Source organism: Chenopodium quinoa, unplaced genomic scaffold (assembly GCF_001683475.1).
Source record: "Chenopodium quinoa cultivar QQ74 unplaced genomic scaffold, ASM168347v1, whole genome shotgun sequence".
Lineage (NCBI taxonomy): Eukaryota > Viridiplantae > Streptophyta > Magnoliopsida > Caryophyllales > Amaranthaceae > Chenopodium > Chenopodium quinoa.
The window spans coordinates 1,611,322-1,633,925 of NW_018742770.1; the positions used below are offsets into that span (position 1 = coordinate 1,611,322).

General features: G+C 34.2%; 1 pseudogene; it reads left to right on the top strand.

The window, feature by feature from the left end:
• The first annotated feature begins 1,073 nt into the window (after positions 1-1,073).
• On the top strand, positions 1,074-19,947 carry LOC110724604 (annotated as a pseudogene).
• Positions 19,948-22,604: the final 2,657 nt, after the last annotated feature.

Here is a 22,604-nt window from a genome sequence, read left to right on the forward strand (position 1 = left end):
TAATACATTTCACCATAACCAATTAACCATCACAAACAATACCCTTGTCTTGAGCATCATGAGACAAGAAACTGACACTTTAGAGGAGGAGTGCTGGAATATTATTTGGAATTCTCCAGTTCAACAGCGCATCAGAGCTTTTCTGTGGTTATCATGCCATGACCGTTTGCTAGGAAACCTAAACAGGTATAAACGCAAGCTCACGGACAACCCCAAGTGCTATAAATGTGGTGCAAGTGAGGAAAGCACTTTACATATCCTAAGAGATTGCTCGGCTGCAAAAGTAGTCTGGCGCAAAATCCTTTCCCAACCTGTTTTTGATATGTTCTTCCAAGGCTCATTGAAGGAGTGGATAATGAGACATAGCAAGAATATGGATCATTTAGACACAGAAAGTTGGGCTACATATTTTGGGATAGCAACTTAGTGGATATGGAGGTGGAGGAATTGTTTTGTTTTTAATCGACAAGATGAAATCCCAATTGACATAGGGTCTTTCCTGCACATTCGTTATGATGAAGCTAGGAGAAGCATACTGGGCAACATTGATGAAGACAGGAACATTAGTCGAAGACAATACAGGCTGGTATGTTTTGAACTGCGATGGTGCGGCAAAGGGGAGCCCAGGAGCAGCAGGTGGAGGGGCTATAATCTGTGATCACTTAGGGGGTTTTGTTTCAGCTATTTCTGCCAATTTTGGCATATGTAGTGCCTTTAGAGCTGAGGTTTTAGCACTACATAAAGGACTGAAAATAGCTAAAAATCTTCAAATTCAACAGCTAGAAGTCCAATTGGACAATTTATCCAGTGTCCAGATCCTGCAAAACAGAAATATAAGTCGAGGAGAGTGCTACTATGAACTCACTCAATGCCAAGAGATGCTCAAGGATGCTAGATGGAAGATTAAAGTTGCCCATATTTATAGAGAAGGTAACCGCGCGGCGGATTGGTTAGCCAACCGCGGAGTCACTCAAGACACCAGAATTTATCTAATTGAGTCGGTCCCTATAGAGCTTAGTAGAATTTTAGCGGAGGGTGCTAGAGGGGTTTCATTACCTCGCTTAGTGCCTCCCTAAGATTAGATTAGCTTAATTGGTAGTTTTTTGTTTGTTAGTTTTTTGATCTTTTCTGTTTTCTTTTCGTTTGGAATTCTATTTCCTCATTTGAATAAAAAAAAAAAAAAAACAAACAATACCCTTGTTATTTACAAGGGTTTATTATTCATTTGGAAAATTTCTTACCTTAAATTTTAGAGGTTTGAGGTTCGAATCTTACTACGTATTAGGGATTTTCTTATCTTTCCCTTTACTTTTAAGTGTCTGGTTTGTACATTTTGGATAAAAAAACCGATAGGATTGAAGTTTGGTTAAGATCTTTCATATTTTCCACTCTTTCTTTTATTTATGAATTCACCTCACGAAATCACAAACACTTACGGAATAACCCCTTTATTAGAAACCGAAATTAAATGGAGCGATCTAAAACGAACCCATAAACCACAACCAAACAAATAAATCTAGAGATTCTCCAATTTTTTTTTTAAAAAACTAACCCCAATTTTTGGAGGGACACTCAAATAAACAATCTGATACTGTTAATAAAACCTTATAATTAAGGCGGCAATGTCAGTGAAGGCACGTGACCTCCACTCCTCCCTCCTTTTTTCCTCCTTCATTCCAACAATCAAAATTTAACACAGACAAAACAACAGTCTTTTAGAGAGAGAAACTCAAACCAGAAGAGAGAGAAACTGAAGAAAAGCAGCTTGAAGCTGCAACAATGGTGGGAGAAAGCTCTACTTCTTCCAAATCTCCTCGTTCCACGTCACCTTTCCGATCAAAAAAAGGCTCTCCTTCACCATTTTCTTCGCCGGCGATTAAGAATGTCGCCGGACGCTCGGCGAGTCCGTCGTCGGAGAGAGCTGAGTTTAGTAAACCTAAGGAGAATGTCACTGTTACTGTTCGATTTCGTCCTCTCAGGTTATTGTTTTTGATTTTATTAATATTATTTTTTTGGAATTTTTTTGAAATTTTTGATGTGATTTTTGGTTTTGTTGTTGATGATAATGGTAGTGCGAGAGAGATGAAGCAAGGAAATGAGATAGCGTGGTATGCGGATGGAGATTGTACTTTTCGGAATGAGGTTAACCCTAACATTGCTTATGCATTTGGTCAGTTCCTTTGCTCTTTTTATTTCTTAAATTACTTAATGTAAAGTGAAATGTATAAAATGTGTTGTGGTAACAATGTCACGAAGATACGTGTTCGCAATAGCACGTAGTGCTAAAATGAATGAGTAAATGGAGGATGAGGATCTTTGTGGACCGTGGAGGACCTTTTATGTAATGTATCTTGGTTCATGTAGACGACCCCGTAGTTTTGGGAATAAGGTTTTGGTATTGTACTATTGTTGTTGTTGTTGTGGATAAATGTGTTATGTTGATGTGATGCAACGGTTGAGCTTTTTTTTAATGAAAAGTGCATATTTGCCTGAAATAAGGTGTATGTACAAAAAATAATATACTAGTATTTCAAAAGAGGAAAATACCTTTTATAGAAAGTTTTAGTTTCCTTTTGTGTTTCTTATGGGGAGAGGAAGTTTTTAGTCTTCACTAGTTAGAGGTAAGGTTGTGTACGTCTTGATGTTTACCAACTTGGCCGCGAGGAGTAATTATTGGGTCGTAAATTGTGTTTTGTGTTCACTTGTTAGAGGCTAAGGGCTCTATGGTGCCTCCCCTCCCCTCAAAAAAAAAAAAAAAAAAGGAAAAATTGTCAATAACCACCCCTTAAATCACCAAAAATAAAATTGATTTTACCACCTATTTTTTTTCTTTATTTTAAATAACCACCTCTAAAAGTGAAAAACATTAGAAATTAACACCTTTTAGCATTGGTCCGATCATGTTTTCGACTATTTATAAGCTAATTTTTGAAGGTTCTTCTTCCTTCTTTAGTGTACTTTCTCCACTTTTTGTCCTAGTTGAATTAAAATTTGGCTAAAAGTGATAATTTTTTTTAATGTTTTTCACTTTTAGAGGTGGTTATTTATAATAAAGAAAAAAGGGGTGGTAAAATCAATTTTGGGTGATTTGAGGGGTGGTTATTTACAATTTAAAAAAAAAAAGGGGGGGGGGGTCTATGGTGCCTTCTTCTTATTATTTATAAATGCACCCTTTTGGTTTGTGATTTTCTTGATTTTATTTAGTTGTTTGTATATGGTAAAACTTTGAAATCGTTTATTTGATAGAAATTTATACCAACTATGTTGCTCGGACTCTTCATTTCACATCAAGTGCCCATGTCAGACCTCGACTCTTGGACTTAATGGCACTTGGACACTTCACTTTTAGTTCAAAATCATGGAGATTTTTTCACAAATAGCCAAGTCGGATGCTTGGACGTACCCATGTTGGACATGGGTACCCGACCCCAAGTAACATAGTGAACCAAAAGTGTATTAGTCCTATTTAAACAGAAAGTATAAAACTTTTTTCATATAATTGAAGGCTGCCTTGTCGATTTGAATCATTTTCTCTAGTGACTTTATTAATTTATTAATGTTCTATTCTCTTCATTATATAAGAGGTATTTAGCAAGTTTTGATTTCCCTGATGTACTTTCTGAATATTCACCCATTTTTCTCTAATTAAGGTGTATTAAAATGTAGTGCTGGTAAATTTATAGAATTTAGCTCTCAATTGCTGTAATTATGCTTGATGCAGATCGAGTATTTGGCCCTGCCACAACCACACGTCATGTATATGATATTGCTGCTCATCATGTTGTGAGTGGTGCTATGGAAGGAATAAATGGTAATTACTCGTTCTTTCTAAAATATGCTGTGAATGTCAGCAAAATTGCCTGTTAGAGCAACCAAATGTTTTTCTTTTGTTTCTTTTTAATGGCAAAGCAACAAAAGATTGCTATTGCCCTTCCATTGAGGAACCATGGATACATGATCAATGATAGTGATATGCTGTCTCTTTCTAGTCTCTTGCTTTCTTCCTGCTCCCAATTCCCTTAGTTTCTTCCCCACAGTGTGAAATTGCCCTCATGTCTGGTTTATAATTTTGAATGTTCATGTTCCTCCTTTGAAATGTTTGAGTTCTGGGGTCAATGTGAAGTTTCAATTTATGCATTCTGAACGATAATGTATTAGTCCATGATGTGAGTTGAATGCTTAGTAGTTGGAATGTGGAATATGTTTCATGTTATGACTCTCAGCCTACAATGGCCTTGCTTTGTGCAGGTACTATCTTTGCATACGGAGTTACTAGTAGTGGGAAGACGCACACAATGCATGTAAGTGATTTTCTTAGTTCACTAATTTTACTTCTTAAATTTTAATTGTTTCTTTTCATCACTTTTATCCTTCTATTTTATCATTCTGATGAGGAGCATATGTTCCGATTTGAGATCATGAATAACACATTGTAGTTCCTTTTGGACTTTTGGTTAATGTAGTAATTCAATGTGATTTGAACTGTTCCAGGCATTGGTTTCCAACTGTGAAATTATGTGAATATATCAAAGTGAGTGATCAGTATTTCAGTGCCTCCATAGTATTCAATGTTTCATCACATCGTAATAGTAAATGGATGAAATATGATATATAAGGGGGGTGTGCAGATAATAAAGATCTGATTTTCTGTAAAAATGGATTACAAGACATGTCTGGTTCTTTACCCATTCTTTGTCAGTGTTTATTCAAATACGATGATGTGTTGGATTTCTTAGCCCTTAGAACTGCCTAAAAGAGGTCATTAAGCTACTTTAAAGAATTTATCTCGAGTAGTCATCCATTTTAAGTGTTGGGTATGTGCTCAATTAGACATGGCTGGGCAGATATGACAGTTGGGTCTCTTGGGTTTAACTAAAATTTGTAGCAGATGTCCTTTACTAGTCTCCTCAGGAGTTTATGTGTTGATTTATTCACTTCAAGCAGGGCCTTCTCGATGATTATAAAGCCTTTTTGCAGTTAAGACAGATTTGGGCCCTCTACAACTTTGCCCTTAAAGTTTCTAAGTTTGATATAGCCAAAGGTAACCAACCACTATCTGAAGAAAAAATAACAATTAAGCTGTCATATGATGCTGATTGAGCCAACAGTCTAAATAATCACTAAAACAAGAAGGGCAGAGAAGTTTAAGGTATATTACCTTTCTAGAAATCACCATTGATTGAATATAAGAAATATTAGCTTTTGCAAACAAAGGACAGAGTAGTATCCCCTAAAAAAATAAAAATAAAAACAAAGTACAGAGTAGTAAATAATATATACCGTAATACCCTTATGGGATTCGTTACATGTTAAAATATCTAATGTACTGTGATGGAAGAAATTTGAGATCTGGAGTTGTGGGGAAACAGCAAAGGAAGGTAAGCAATGATTACCAATTTACCATAAATTATTAATGAAAGGTTAGTGAAACTAGAGGGCTTTTGGAAATCTAAAGATTTAAAAAAATAACAATGTATAGGAGTTTGTGATCTAGAATCGCAGAGATCTTGTCTCAATGTATAGAATACTTCATTTAACGAATTATTACTGAGCCATACGTAATAAGTTTTGCTACTTAATGAAACTGTATTAATAACTGAGGTCCTTCTATTTTAGGAGGCCCTGTGCTGCCACCCTGGCTGCACCAGCCAAGAGCCAGCCTTGACTTCAAGCTGCTGAGCTGGGAACAGCAGGAAGTGTGGACAAAGATGCTGTTTTATTGTAAAAACAATTTTGTGTTCTTCAGCCTTGTTGTGCTAGGATTAGAACAAAATAGTCAATGACTGAGGGTATAAATTAATCTGCAATCTGATCCAAGTGAGATTTGTCTTCCATTATATGAAGTTTCGTCTTCGGTAGAATGTCACTCTTCACCAGTTAACCGTTAGAGGAATGGATACTTCAAATACTTGCTGTTTGTAAGGTTACAAGTTGTGTGCATTACGGATAAACATAAAAGTTTTTTTTTTTTTTTGTTTTTTTTTTCTTTTGGCGTGTGTATGTGTTTCCTTGTTAATTTTTGAATGAGATAATTTTTTTCTTTGGAGTTGGGACTTAAATTCCCAAACTCTAGAAGACTTGGAAAAACATAAAAATTTCATTTCTGCTATATGAACACAAGGAAATATGCATACCTTTTCACTAGAAAGCTTATAAAATAGAGTTTAGATGACTAGTTAGTTGTTCTGCTACATGGAGCAATTGGCTTTTGTAGTCAAGGACTTACCAAAATTTGGGGGCCATCTTCTAATAAACCATCTGATTATGTAATTCTTTGGATTGTGTAGTATGATGCTCTTCGAGCTTGCATAAGTTGCTATGTTGATGCTGTGATTTTGATTACAGGGGCTGCAGAAGTCTCCTGGAATCATTCCATTAGCAGTGAAAGATGTCTTTGAAATCATACAGGAGGTACCTCATTATATTACTCATTGATTCTATACTGAAAGCTTTACTCTTTATTATCTGTATGTAAACTCCACATGGGTCATGCGTTTCAGACACCTGGCAGGGAATTTCTTCTTCGGGTTTCTTATCTGGAAATCTACAATGAGGTTAGTATTTCTCTAATATTCTTTTTGAATGGCTGAATTACTACAAAATCAACCTTGTAAGATACTAGCTTCAGTAACTGTTGGTATAATAGCCGGTTGGTCATGTTGATGTTTAATCCTTGAATGAATTGATACAAAGAAATGAGTAATGAAAGATAGACAGATGAATTAGATATGAGGGGTGTCTTTTATGGTGCTCCCTAAGTCCCTACCATTCTGTTTTGATTCAAACATTGCATAATGAAGATATGCAGGAAGCAGCGCGTTCGGAATCCGTGATAGAAGTATAAGAAAGTACTGTCATATATGCCATTTAGTTGTAAAACAACCCTCCTCCTTCTGGGTTTTCTGTTGACTTTAAAAACTCATATTTCCATAATATGCTAATATCTCTGAAAGTTTACATCCTTGTATATATTTGAGGAGACTGAACACAAAATTTTCTGCAATGGAAAAACATTTGTTGTTGAAGAATCACTATTGTTTTGTTATTGGAAGTTCTCATTGAAAACAATCTCTTCCCTGTTTTGAGCTGTGAGCATCAGCTCTTAATTAAGAGTCTGCCCTTTTGCAAGAATTGTTTAATGGGTTGGGATATCATCATTTAATTGTACTTTCTCTGTTCTTTGGTTTTGCAACGGTTTCCTTTTTATAAAGTTTTAACATACTTGTAACATTACATTTTTTTGGATCTGTGTTGCCTTTTTCTTCATCACATCTGTCCATGTTTATCTCTCTATTTTTCTCCTCATCACATCATTGGTCTTTGGTCCCATCATATGACTTCTTAAAATGTGTGTCCCCCACATGTTGCAATTTAAAAGAATGGAGGAAGCACATAATTCCCTATTTTTTTTATAAAAAGTTTATGCATCAATTTGAATAGTCTAGAAAATCAGATTTTTAGGCTTAACATCTTTAATTTAGGGACATTATGGTGGTGCTTTTGTCAATGATTTTGTATGTCTACCATTGAACTTGTTAAACTACCTCGTTAATTCTTTATGTTGCTCTTTTAGGTTATCAATGATTTGCTGGATCCAGCTGGACAGAGCTTACGAATTCGAGAAGATACTCAGGTACAGGTGCTAATATTGAAGAGTTGAAACTGATTATGTTACTAGGATCAAAGGGACATGGAACGGTCTACTTTATGAACAAATCTATTTACAGTTGCAGAAGCTGTACAAAATGATGTTTTATTATAATAAATTACAGATACTTACTGCAGGATCTGAATTTAGTGTTTTAAGAATAGACAAGTGGGAGGATATGAGAGGTTTTTTTTTTTTTTTTTTTTTTTTTTTTTTTTTTTTTGTTGTTGTTGTTGTTGTTGTTGTGGAAGAAATTAATATACGATCCCTAATTCCCTACTCTCTCTATTTTGAAATGATAGATGAGAATACATTTTAGAGAGATGAAAAAAATGTGACCAAAGGTTTCAAAAAAAAAAAAGTGACCTAAAATGATGTCCAATTATGTTTGACCCCAGAATTAGTACAATGACTGTTACCAATTTCTAAACCTTTTACTCGTCTTCCAGAACCTACTAATTCTAGTATAATACGAATGAACTAATTACAGCTGATATATTGATTGCATAAAAAATTTCTTTATCTTCAATAAATTTCATAAAGTGATCACCACAAGTGTCAATAGAAGGTTCTGATTGTAAAAGAATAAGTGTCAAACTAATAAACTGTTCTATTTGCTCTGGATGTTCAAATATGTAGTGTTTCTTCCCATTGTTGTCTTGATGATATGCAGGCTATAACTTTTGCAGGGAACTTACATCGAAGGAATTAAAGATGAAGTTGTACTCTCACCCGCTCATGCATTATCCTTGATTGCTACTGGTGAAGGTATGCTTGAGTTGTATTTCAGTGTCTTCTGTTGAAAAGGTAAACCTATATTGGTTGCTTTCTGAACGTGTTTGCTCCCTGAGGGCTGTTTCTGACATGTATTTTACATAAGTGTTCTTAATGTTAATAATATATGTCAATATATGTCCTTTATGTTCGTGGATTTTATTCCCCCTGATTTTATTGCTGCTGTAATGTTGTCAATAGTTGGCTTTTTTCAAGATTCACAATCAAGCCCCTGATTAATCATCTGAATGGTTTTATTTCTAATATTTCCAGCGCATAGACATGTTGGCTCTAACAACTTCAATCTACTTAGCAGTCGAAGTCACACCATTTTCACTTTGGTAAGTGTATATTTTATGCAAATAGGTTTCTGGCATGCATGCCCGGTATCATTCTGGATCTGCCAATAGGTATGTGGTTGAGGGATCGTGCCTTTCAGCAATAAGAGAAAAGTTTGGTATATCATAGGTCCTCCATACTCTGCCAAGTTGGGACCCTTTGTAGATGTATTTGTAGTATGGAGGTGATTTTTTCTTGACAGCAAACAACAATGCAACACCCAAGGAATTATTATGAAAGTCTAATTTTCTGCTTAGGCTTTGTTCAAAACCATGTAAATAAAGCAAATTTCAGGAAAAATTATTGAGATAAGGGCTTCCAATATCCAATCAACTTACTAGTGATGCAACTACAAAGTCTTACTTTCTCTATTATATTTAGAGGCTACGTTACAAGAATGTTAAGCAAAAAACTTAGTAAACAAATCAACACTATAGTGCTACCTGACCAGGCCTTCCTCTGTTATGTTGTTGCTCATTCCTAGCTGACATTCCTGTGGTATGTGAAACCCCCTTCTGTCTTTTGCCCTCTTCATTCTGAACTTTTTCAATTTGTCTAAGTTAGACCATAGTACACATAAGGCTTGATCCAACGGGGTGGAATAACCCAGAAATGATTTATAGCAGCATTTGGAAGTGGATTTACTCACTTAGTGACTTTGTTACAATATACTCCTTTGTTCTGGCTCAGGAATCAGGACCATATATGATGGGAAAACCCTTCAATTTGGATCAATCCCTGGACACTCCTGCATATTTCTTTTTGTCCTCGGCCCTCGGGGCTCTGAGTCTTGAGTTCTGAGATGCATTGCAACTTGATACTGTTGCTAGTGGTGAATGATGTTGAATTTTGTACTCAAATTTAAATATATTAACTTGGTTGGCTCTGTGAAAGTAGGCTATTGTTTTAAAACTCTGTTTATCCTTCATGTTCTTGACTCAAATATGTCATTAAAAGTAAGGGGGTCAAGGATAGATAATTTGCCATGTACCTGTGAATTCAAAAAATTGGAAGTTATAGCTGTAACTCGTAACATTTGTTTGCTAAAGATTGTGAAATAAAGCCTTATACCTTTCACAAACATTGGCTACTTATTCAAGGTGAGTTTGTACTGTCCATTGTTCAAGTTATTTACCTTGAGTATCGTGGCCATGATGGAATTTTTCTCAGTTTTGAATTTTCTTGCGTTATGCTTTGTTAATGTTTCATTTTTATTCATAAGATCATTGACAAAATTGATGGCCTTTCAGACCATTGAAAGCAGTCCACATGGTCAAAGTCAAGGGGAAGAAGACGTATCACTGTCTCAATTGGCAAGTCTTTCTATATATATCATTGTTCAATAAGATACATTATTTAAGTTTTATATCAAGATGTTTTAGTCACTTTTTAACCCTTTTAAAAAAAAAAAAAAAAAAAAAAATTTCTCTATCTTTACAGCATTTGATTGATCTTGCTGGGTCTGAAAGTTCGAAGATTGAAACAAACGGTTTACGTAGAAAAGAAGGCTCATACATAAATAAAAGTTTGCTAACTCTTGGCACTGTAAGTGGTTTCTTTGCCCTTAAGAAGCAAGATATTTATGTAATCATCCAAATAACTAGTTTAATTAATCATTGATTTATTGCCTGATGGGAAACCTACCCATGCTGGCAACTTAATGAGACTCTTTCCATTCAAGTCAAAAGGTGTGGAACATAGATAAAGAACTCTTGCTGGACATCCTGTAATTATTCTTCATACTTGATACTGTATATTTTTTCTGGTTTGACATGGCAAGTTCAGATCTAATAGTTTTTCTTACATGACTGCTTGTGATATGCTGTCAATGATTATTATTTGCTATTGTAGTTTGAATTTTTGTTAATGAATCTTCTGTATCATTGCAGGTAATCTCTAAGCTAACTGATGGTAAGGCATCTCATATTCCTTACCGTGATTCAAAGCTCACCCGTTTGTTGCAGTCCTCTCTCAGTGGCCATGGACGAATCTCAGTGAGTTAATTTCAAAATACTAAGTATTGAGGCTGCTTTCACCTAAATATTGATTTTCTTATTTTGTTGACAATTGTTCATGTGCTTGATCTTATTGTAGCTTATCTGCACTGTGACTCCTGCCTCTGGCCACAGTGAAGAAACTCACAATACTTTGAAGTTTGCACACAGGAGTAAGCATGTAGAAATTAAAGCTTCTCAAAATAAGGTAACTTTAGGAGAGCTTCTGTTTTGTATTTCTAACATGCTATCATAGAAATATTGCTACATTAGTAATGCTTGTTTGTCATTGACTTTTATTGCTGGTAGATATTGGACGAAAAATCTCTCATTAAGAAGTACCAAAAAGAAATTTTAAGCCTAAAGCAAGAGCTTCAGACACTAAAGCATGGCATACCAGAGGATACATGTGTGAATGTGTCAACGCCAGAAGATTTGGTTAGCCTAAAGCTGCAGGTACATGCCACTGGACTTATGTGTATGTTCAGCAGTTTAACAAGGATATTGTACTAATTAATGACCTTTTTTTATCACTCAGAAAACAATTAAGGTCAAAGGACTGATTCTCATACATCAGTCCCTAACTTGTGTATATTTGTGTTCTTCCCCTGCTTTCTTTTGGTCATCACATAACTTTCACGTTAGTCTGGTGGTTGCTTTTAGGGATGTCACCTATTCTATAACTCCTTAAGACTTTTATGGTTCTTTGTATACTTCAGTATGCTTAATCTTATCTCATAAGTCACAACTCTCTCTTTTATAGTTTTATGTGTGTTTTTGTGATGGTTTCAGTCAACTTTGGAAACATCCTTTCCATATAGACAATCATGATGGTATTAATGTACTCCTAAAAAAGAAAAAAAACTTAGACGGTGATGCAATATTTATGAATTATAATTGAGGCTAGAGTGTTCATATAGCATGAGGAATTTTGCCAATCAATTCGGAACCCTTAGAGCTTCAATATTCGCGCACTAAAATATCAATTTTTTTTTTTGTATTAACTCAATTCTTTCTATTCCTCTCATGGATAGTGATGATATTAGCTCTGTCACATTTGCTGATATCTCATTTGGAGTGCAATTTTAGAGTTTCTAAGTTATAGTTATATGCTAACTGAATCAAACTTAATAGTTAACACTGTTCATGCTGTAGCATATACAGGCTTGACAACTGTTAGTCATTAGTTGCATGATTGGATTGTTTGGGGGCCGGGGGGGGGGGGGTTCTCTTGTAATCTTAAAAATTTGATTGACAATTTTGTGTACACGTTTTTGTATAGTGAACAGTGTTGCATATGTGCAGAAAAGTATGGGAATCTCGTTTTGTGCCTTCTTTCAAATAATTTCCCCATGTCTTCTAACTTTCTCCCCTCTCTCCTATAAAAATGTTTTCAAAGCTGGAAGCAGGCCAGGCTCAGTTGCAGTCAAGCACAGAGGAGGAGGAACAAGCTAAAGCAGCTCTTACAGGAAGAATTCAACGGCTCACAAAATTAATTTTGGTTTCAACAAGAAATACTCCAGGAACAACACATGTCCCTCAAAAGTCTGTCTATACAAGAAGGCATTCCTTTGGTGAAGAGGAGGTGCTTGATTCAGCACTAAACTTCTCTATTCTAAAATTCTGAATTTGTTAACTTTAACTCTTATTATAATTTGTAAGTCTTGAACTGGATGCAGCTTGCACATTTACCAGATAGGACAAGGGAGAATGCTATTTGTTGTGATGATTCTGGTGGTGGAAGTCTGGATCCCGAGGTTCAAATTGATGGCTGTGCCAATCCAACCAATCTACATGAGATTGTTAAGGATTATAAGAAGAGTAAAAGAAAAGGAATGCTTGGATGGTTTAAGTCAAGAGTAATTATTTCTCCCATCTTTTTCTCAGAAATTTCATTTCTTGATTGGCACGGCCACATGAATATGAGAACTATGCTTTTATGTATTGAAATGCTTGCAGAATCTGTTATCTATTGGAATTACAGTTTTCTTTCTTTCTTTGCTTCTTCATTCATTCTTAATCTCCTCTTCTAGTCTATTTGGTGTTATCCTCAGTACAAATGTGCTTTTCACTTATGTCTGGATCTGTTTTTTTGTCAAATGTTACTACTTATTGCAGTGTGAAAATTTTAAATCAAAATAGCTGCAATTGGATTATTCAATTTGTTGAAATTCTGTTTTGTTTAAAGAAAATGATGTCAAATGAGAATCTCTGCAATGTTGATTAAGTGATTGTAGGGATGGAACTGGATCTAAGACTAGACCTAGAACTGTTTGGATCCAAGATCCTAACCCTACTCATAGACAAACTAAGCTTTATTATTTTTTTTTTACATTTAATAGAATATTTTATTTAGCCTTTTGAAATATGGCATTTAACTTGCAAAATTGATATATCCTGCCGTACATCTCTCTTTGTCAACTGTTATCACTCTAAAGTGTTAATATTATTCTTTAATCATCTCACGCTATTTACTTCTATCTCCATCACTTTAACATTCCAACATTAACTTAGTGTTTTTGATAGTTTGCAAATTATTGAGATCTATTGATAGTGATGAGTATTAGAAGGATAAAAGTATTACTTATAGAGTTCGGGACTTTTCATCTTTCAAACTATCCTTAAACATTTTTTAATGCATTTGCATTACATTTTTTAACGCATCTGCATTTACTGCATAGGTTATATATGATTTTATGCTAAAAAAATTAAGAAAAAAATCAACGTGTATGCAAATAAAAAGTAAGTTTTTTAATTTAAAGAAGATTTTGGTTCTTTGTTTCACATGCACCACCATGTTTCCTAAAGGCACCATCTTCTGCTGCACATTGTAAAATCTTGTGGGAATAAACCAACATGAATAGCTTTTTAAAATTCGTTTGATATATTTATTGTTAGATTCTATTATTAATCATCATAAGGTTTAATCAATAAATTCATGCATTTTTCTGTAGAAACCTAATCTTCCCGGCGGATTGTCTCCAGTTGCCACTGATGACGGTCAGTGTTCAACTAGTGGATTTCCTGCAACGGCTTTCAGATCCTCACAAAATAGAGTAATGGTTTCTGATGTAAAAGAAAAACAGAGGAAAGTAGTCAATAAGAAGCAGGGTGATATTCCAATTACGAACTCGTCTCCAGAAAAGGGTCAAATCGACGAATTCCTTAGCACTGGATTTGAGATTTCTCATATTAATTTGGTGAGAAATCATCTAGTTTTTTTAAGTAATATTAAATCATACACTTATAATAGATCAAAATCATCTGTGTTGCTTGTTTTTGTGTACTTCTTTACCACCGTTTTTATTGGCTTTGTTTGTCCTAATTTATTGCAGAACATCTTAACTGATGTTTTTTTTTTTTTTTTTGTAAGAAACACCGTAACAGATTTGAATTGCCATTTTGGTATGGTGGTTGATGTTAGGGTTGGTGAGTGCATAACGGAAGTAAAGATGTGTTTGATTGAGAAGTATAAATTAAATTGAAAATTGACAAGATATTAATATATATGAACACACGATTTTATGTAACGACGATCACTTTTATTCTACTATTTGAAAATAAACTAGTACAAGTATCCTTTAAGAGTTTATATTACAATATGTCTCTCTCTATATTAGGAAGTGGATTCGTAAAGAAGGTAAATAGTACAAGGAGGTGTAGTGTAGGAAGGCTTGTGTATGGTATGGCTTCTTGTGTTATGTTGTGTTCGATAATTGAATGCCTATGACCTATATTTATAGGTGTAGATGGAGCTTGGAAGAAATGGCTGGAATATTCTAGAAATTCCTCCATCATTCTTGTATCCATAATGTTCTAGAAATTTCACGAACATATATTATATTCTAGCTAATAGCTTCCAATGTCAATAATGCTCTAGAACATTCAAGTAGGATATTATTCAAGAGAAATCAAGAGCAAGTAATGACCTTGCTTGATTATTCCGGAAGCTTCTATAATATGTACAATACTCTACCAAAATAATGGGCTTATAAATTTTGGGCCATACCCAACAGTAGAAAGAGCTTAAACATCCACATTACCTTTTGGGGTTCAAGGATCTTAACCATTTTGGTTTATAAGAGAGCCTAAAGTTCATTTTGGGGATTTTTTATGGGGTTGATGCCGATGGATGTGTTAGCCCTTATATATTTATTTACCACTAACACCTACTTCCAGTTATCTGCAAGTTAACGGTCTATTCAAAGCTTTAAAATTAAATGAAGTGTATATTATCATCAGCTTAAGTTGTAATAAAATTACTTTTGCTGACAGCTGACTCACTCAATACTGGCCTTATAAACATCTTTGGGTGTTACCTTCCATCATGCCATTCCTTCTTTGGCTTGTTGATAATTTTAGTACCAAGAGCTTGTTAATTGTCGATTAGCATAAGTGCAAGTATTATGTCCATTGTTAAAATACTGATTCAGAAGAAATTGTTTTTTTTCTCAAGAAGAATATAAAGATACTGCCCTTCCTTCAGATTAAATTTCTTGGTTTGTACTGGACCAAAATTTTAAAATATGCATTTTGCAGACTGGAACAACAATTACTGATCAGCTGGATGTCCTTCAAGAGCAAGTAAAATTGCTGGCTGAAGAGGTTGCACAGTGTACCTACTCTCTCAAAAGACTATCAGGGGAAGCGATTAACAGCCCAGAAAAGTATCGTGATGAGGTATAGTTTGTGACCTCCTGCACCAGCCAGATCAGGATTTTAAATCTTAAACAATAAAAAGAATGATGGTTGTAATGTTGTATTCATATCTTATCGGTATGTGATTAATAAAGGTATATACATTACAGGAGCAAATACGGAAGTTGACGAATAAAATCACTGAAAATAAGCTGCAAATACATCAGTTGGAGCAGTGCATAATAGTATCACTGGAAGCAGCTCCACAAAGTGTGCCTAGGTCTGAGCTGTCTCAGGTATTAATTATACTTCCTCCGTTCTCTTTTACTTTCAATGGTTTGACTTTCACTTTTGCCAATGCATATCTTCAACTACTAAAATCACATCATTAAGTAAAAATTATAAATTATTGTTAGTTTGAAAATATACATTGAGACGAGTCTAACAAGATCCCACTTGATTATACTTTGCCTTACATATCAAATCACTAAAGATGGTCTAACAGAAATTGTCAATAGTGGCAAATGTCAACAATTTGCTAGTAAAACAGAACGAGTATAATGATATGTCTTCTTATCAGAAATGGTTTACAAAGGACTGATAACTATGACCCATAAGAAGCAATTATATTAATTAAAGCAAGACTTATTTTGTTAAAAAAACAAAGAAATCAAGTGGTATGGTCCAACCAAATCATCAATTTAGTGCCTCTCACAAGGCTATTAGCTGTAGCGATGTATAAAGGAACACATATTTATATCCTTACACCTGCTCACACCTAGATAAGAGAATCAGCAATTCATGCACTTGACAACTGAGTGTTGAGTCTGTCCAGTGGCTGCCTAGCTGTGAAGTAGAATATCAAAACAAATTATAAGAAATTATGATCTGCATTTACCTCTCTCTTTTTCCATCTTTTCTAGTAAACACGCATTAGTTCAGGGTAGTAGCTGCCAATCTTCTAGTAGAGTAATGCTGTGCACTTGTGTAACTTGTCTATCAACTTGACTATACCTTGACTACGGGTTGGCATTATAGTCAATTATGATGAAGCTGCTGCTGTGTGCTTAAGAGCTATGTTGTCTGTTGTCAAATATGTATGACTACGTTAACCTGATACCCCTGGTTTACAAAAAAAGAGTACATGATCAAATTTTTAGTATACGGCTGTTCTTTTTTCTTTTCCCTTTTTTTTTAAAACTTATTATTATATTATTTTATCGATGGAGCTTTTACTTTCACAAATTCACATCATTGCTTTCTCATGTAGGCTTTAGCTAAAATTGCTACTCGGCTGAGTGAGAAAACCTTTGAACATGAGGTTGGTTTGATTCATCTAGTTTTATATTTTTAATCATTCTTTAACTTTTTTTAATTTATTATTAAAGGTCCTCCTTTTCTTCTCCTTTTGGGAAAGTAACAATAAACTATAATGATATTTTATTGATGGTTTTCTGTGGTTGTTTGCTCAGATCGATTCAGTGGATAAAAGGATTCTTCGGGAACAGTTACAAATGAAGGTAATTATCGTGCAATTTTTATACTCTTTCTGCAAATCTAATTAGTTTGCTGAGCAATCTCCATGGTTTATTAGATCTCAGAGAATGCTGAGATGCAAGAAGCCATCCTTCTACTAAGACAGCAACTTAGCACATCGTCAGATATTTGCTCCATCTTTCCCGAAGGACAAAATCAGTCTGCTATGCTCAATGCTTCTGCTTTAGATTCTAATCCTATCAATTTAGATGAGAGAAACAAAGGAGGGAAGGAATCACCTCTTGATGCAACTACACCTACTAGCGTGATAAGTTTGAATCGGTTCTTTGGTCAGGATGATTCAAAAGATTGCAAGAATGCTACAAACTCAAATTTACAGGTAATTATGCTGGTTACTTTTTCTGTTTTTTTGAATTTATAAGCCCATCTTATTGCTTTTTCTCAACTGACATTCACTAGGACCAAAAGAGCTACTTTCTGTTTGAAAGAGAGAGAGAGAGAGAGAGAGAGAGAGAGGAGCTATTAATATTGTTGTTTAGATGGTCACTTAGATTGTTTTTTTGCTTCTTAGATTTCCAATATTGAGAATCTGAAGCAAGAGAATGCAAGATTAGCTGAAGAAAAAGTTGGACTGGAAATTCATAGCCAAAAGCTGGCAGAAGAGGCTTCATATGCAAAAGAACTGGCTGCAGCTGCAGCAATTGAGCTTCAACATTTGACAGAAGAAGTTACTAGGTTGTCATATCGGAATGCGGAGCTGATTGGTGAGCTGGGTTCCACGAAAGAGGTCAATTCTGGTTCTGGTTGCTGTCAACCTTTGTCTGATGTGAAAAAAAAACAATAGTAGTTATGCTGACATTGATGCAAGCTCTAGGAAACTAGAATATGAACAGTTGGTTGAGTACTTGCAGAATGAGCTTCATACTAGATATCAAAGAGAAGCCATGCTAGAAGCTGCTTTATCCGAGAAAGAGCAAGTAGAGCGTGAGCTGGATAAACAGCTTAGCGAGGCAAAGAGACACGAAGAAGTTTTACAGAGTGACTTAGAAAATTTGTGGGTTCTGATAGAAAACATGAGGAAATCTGGCATAGAAACTGATGATGGCTTATCTCACAGGATTGGTACATCTAATTATAGATCAGCCGAGGTTCCAGTTGGAATTTCCTTATCAGCAGGAAGTCAAGTATCTAGAAATTTGGACAAGATAGGCGCAGCTGGTGCCAGCAATTTGAAAGAAATAGAAAGGTCCAAAGAGCTAGAGAAGCTTATTTCATGACTGAAGGCATGTAAACAATGACTAGATTTTTCAAGATTATTTGATCTTAATCTTAATTGACCTTGAATGTGATGTATGTAAAAAAAATCCATATGCTTAATCACATCAATATTCTCTCTGTGTATATACTTTTGTCAGAAAATGCATGTTAAATACGTAGTTATTTTTTCCCTTTTTTATAAAGTGCCTTTTGACTTTTATATCTTGATGAACTTTGTTGCTCCCTAATAGGCCTTGTGATTGTTCAATATTTGCATTTTGTTCTCGGTATGATCCAGGTTATTCTCTCATAAGTCTTACGTCCTTATCTCCAGCTATTATAGTTTCTGCACCACATTATTATATTCTTTGATTAAATTTACTAGAAACTTGTCCCAAAATCTTGACAGTGCATTATATTTGCTATCATATTTGCTATCTAGATGTATGTTGTCCTTTTAGTATGTACGTTGTGCAGGTTGAAGGGTTGTGCATTATATTTTCTTTTCATATACCTTGTACCATCTGTTGTAGGATGGCTTGTACTTTTAACTTATATCTTGATTTGGTACATGTTTATAGCAATCAAATGCACTGCAAGTGCTAATGAATAATATTTTTTTGTTTACCCAAGTGATTTTTTGATCCTCCTTTTTATAACCAGGGTGAAGATTTGTCTGGCCTCGATATGGCTACTCTTGAAGAACTGCAAAATGTTCATGTGGAGGCTATAACTAAGATATGCCAAGCAAAGGTGAGAAATTTTATCCTTGCGTAACATTGAGATGAGAATCTACATAGTGGCATTTCTTAAATTAGCTTAAAATTATAAGCTGATGAAGGCTGTTTGTCAAGACAGAAACTGTAGTATTTCCCATGATTTTTTATGTGACAGAAGAACCCGAGACTTTGCACTTGGCTTCAATTGTGTTTGTGATTCTTGTACATTGACATCATTTATACTTTTTGGTGGTATATTGCAGTGCGCTAATCATATATTGTAGCAGGCCAACAGATACCCCTTCAAATGGAAATTCTCTGAACTTGAGGTTTGTTTCTACTTTCTTTTACAATCTGGAGTCTTTATTTGCTTGAATTATGATCAACAAGGATGCTGCATTTGTAAGTTGTAATAATGCTGGTTCACCATAAATGATTGATGCTCTCGGCACTTGTATAGGTAGGGGGTTACTGGTGTAGTGGTTTTGGTAAAAATGCAACATCATCAGAGAAATTTGAAGTTCAAATTTCAAATGTAGAGTGGCAGGTAATGTTTCTGATACGAAGTTAGTTGTTTTGAGTACATGTTTATTAGAGGGTTTTCTTAGGTTGTGAATAATTCTGTATGGGATGTACTTTTCTTCGTCTGCATTCATTCTTCTGTCACGAGTCAATTTTGATTTCTTCTCTCTTTTGATTGTGCAGGATCTTTTGGACAGTATATGCACGTCATGATACCTATTCTGCATTCTGAGATTTACCACTATTACCAGGGACTTAACCAGCATAATGTACGTATACTAATTTCTTTTGGCAAACATGCAAATTTTGTACAGTCTCAGACCCCAAGAATGTAAAGCTTCTTGTGAGTGATTGACGTATCTTGGGACTTGCTGATCATTTTTTTTTACGAGAGCATCAATACATGTTATTATCTATTGAGGCATATTTGTAATAATCTTGTGGCTTACTGATGTCTTCATGTCTAGAGTAAATTATTGAACTAAACATTGATCAATGTAAATGTATATTTATATACTTCTAATTTTCCAAAATGAAATTTGTTATTGAAACCTGTAAACTCCTCAGTAGTTGATTACTTTGTTATCTTACCTGTAATCCTTTCCATGATATTATTCTGAAGAACTCATTTGGTTAGCACTAATTTGATTAATGTCCATCTTCATATATTTTCGGCAGTCAGTTGTCTGCGTGTAGCAAACTAGCAATGTCTGCTGCTGTGAAATGCCACGGAAAGTTGGCCTTTTTTCTTTTTCTAATTCTTTTTCTAACTCCTTATTTGATTATTAAATACGCATTTTGGCCCTATACCTCAAACCTCTTTTAAAAGGATTCTTCATACCTGCGAAGGCCGGCGTCCCCTGCCACCAACTGATGTTCACCTGTAAGCGTCAGTTAGCCGTAAACATTGAAATACTACTTCCGTTGTAGGTTATGTGCAACAATTAGACATTTTCCTTCTCTGCTTTATGTCAAATCGTTGTACATAACCTGTAACGGAGGTAGTATATAATTGTGCATGGGCTGTGTACCCCTGTCCATGACTCAAAATGGTTTATAACGCAATAACCAGAAGTAGACCTCTTGATATCCGGACATCCACCCCAAGTCCCCAATCTATGTTGATGCTAAAAACTGCTTATGATTCGAATTTCGAACTTGACCTAATAATTCAAAAAATATTTCATATATATACAAAGTATTTTGTTACCTAGAATGTATCCAACAGTGTATTGAGGAACTCTAATTGGTGAAGATGTCAATTTTTTTAATTAAAATTTATATTTATTATTTAAGACAGGGGTCATGTAGTGGCTTATTCTAATGCAACAGCCAAATAGCCAATATACGGCTGTGTTATTGGTACCCATGATCATAGCACTTCGGGCAGTTCGGCCTGCAACCTTATTAGATAACACCATCAACACCTGCATTCATCTAGTTGTACATCTTCTTCTTAATCATTTTGTTCATTATTTATTGATAAATTAAAAATGAATTATTTGATACTTTCTTTCATGGATAAATATTCATATTCTTCATATGGAGTTAAATATAAATTATAACAATTGAAAATTAACCATCTATTCATTGAAACGATTCCAACAAGTATTCACGGGACTATATTTTTTCTTATATATAAATCACAAAGTAAGACAAATAAATACTGAAAAAAGTAATAATTGAGTAAGTATTTAAAAACGGAGAGAGTATTAATCTCTTTCCCATAATTGCTTAACCAGTTTTGCACCATTCATGTGGTTACTTTGATGCATAATTTTTCACTAATGTAGTTATGGAATATTGTTGAATTAGTAGTAATTAATATTTCCAAAATGTCATATTGTTGTAGTTTTTGCTGATACATAAATTGTGGGCGTAAGTTGTGTATTGGTAAATATGCCTACTCATAGCCAAAATGGTTAAAATCCCGTAAAAAAAATGGTTAAAAAACATATATAATGTAAGAAGAATGGAGTATTTGACTGAGTATTTTTCAACACAAATTCTTGAATAAGATGAACTTTTATTAAGTTATAGTAAGATGATTTAAAGTTACTCTAAAAATATTTAAAGTTACCATTTATACTACAAAATTTACCATTTTTGTAACAAAAATTTTACCCTTAAAAAATATTTACAATGTATTAGGTTAATTGTATTAGCCCCTAAAGCATTTATTTATTAGAAATTATACATTAAAATACAATCAAATTATAAAAAAAAAATACAATCAAATTAAACTTATACAAATTAAAAAAATTGTTAAAGATACACTTAAATTGACCATTACAATAAAATTAACCCGTCTTACACAACATTTATTGATTTTTAATAATGGTAAGAAAGCCCTATAAAAAAAAAAAAAAAAAAAAAAAAAAAAAAAAAAAAACTTTATTAGTGTCTTGTATGAGTAGAGTATTGATTAGTTAAGTTGTGACTCTTGCGAGTTTTAAAATAGTAGAGTAACTAGTTTTGTCCCCGTGCAATGCACGGATTTATAAAGCATGATATAATAATAGTCAATTGAAATAGATTTAATTGAAATTAAATGACTGTAACACTTATTTTTTAATTTGAATTTAATAATGTTTACTTTAAATTTTTTTTAATAAACTTTTTTTTTAAAACAAAAGAAGAGCCTTTCGGAGGGAAATTTTTTGATAAAATCATGCCAAGTGTCCCTCCGGTGATTACTTTAGTATATAGTATAGATTGGGTTATTGGTTCAACTGTTCAAGGTTGTTTTTTGTTTTTTTGAGGGGAAGATAGTGACATATATTGACCAAAAAACACATACTCCATACTGTACTTTGTTTTTTTGGACTCGTACAGTACAAGAATGAAAAATAAAGAAAGACAAGTGAAATGTTGAATACATCCATACCTAGGTTAACCATTATTTAGTACTCATTACAGAGTAGATAATAAACTAGATAAAAACTACTTTGTAATCCGTAATTAGACATGTAAGAGGTTAATTATTTCATGCACTTGAGAGTATCGAGATTCGAGAATAGTGCTTTTAACAGTTTGTTGTGCAATATATTTTGCAAGTGCCTATAAGTGTTGTCGACCGTATCCATGGTTTTTTTTTTTTTTTTTTTTTTTTTAAGAGGAAGGACCCTATCAAGCCGAAACCTCTCACAAGTCTTTTCAGCCCGAGTTAGCAGGCTAGACAATTTGGAAGAGTGGGGGGAAGATAAGGGAATCCCA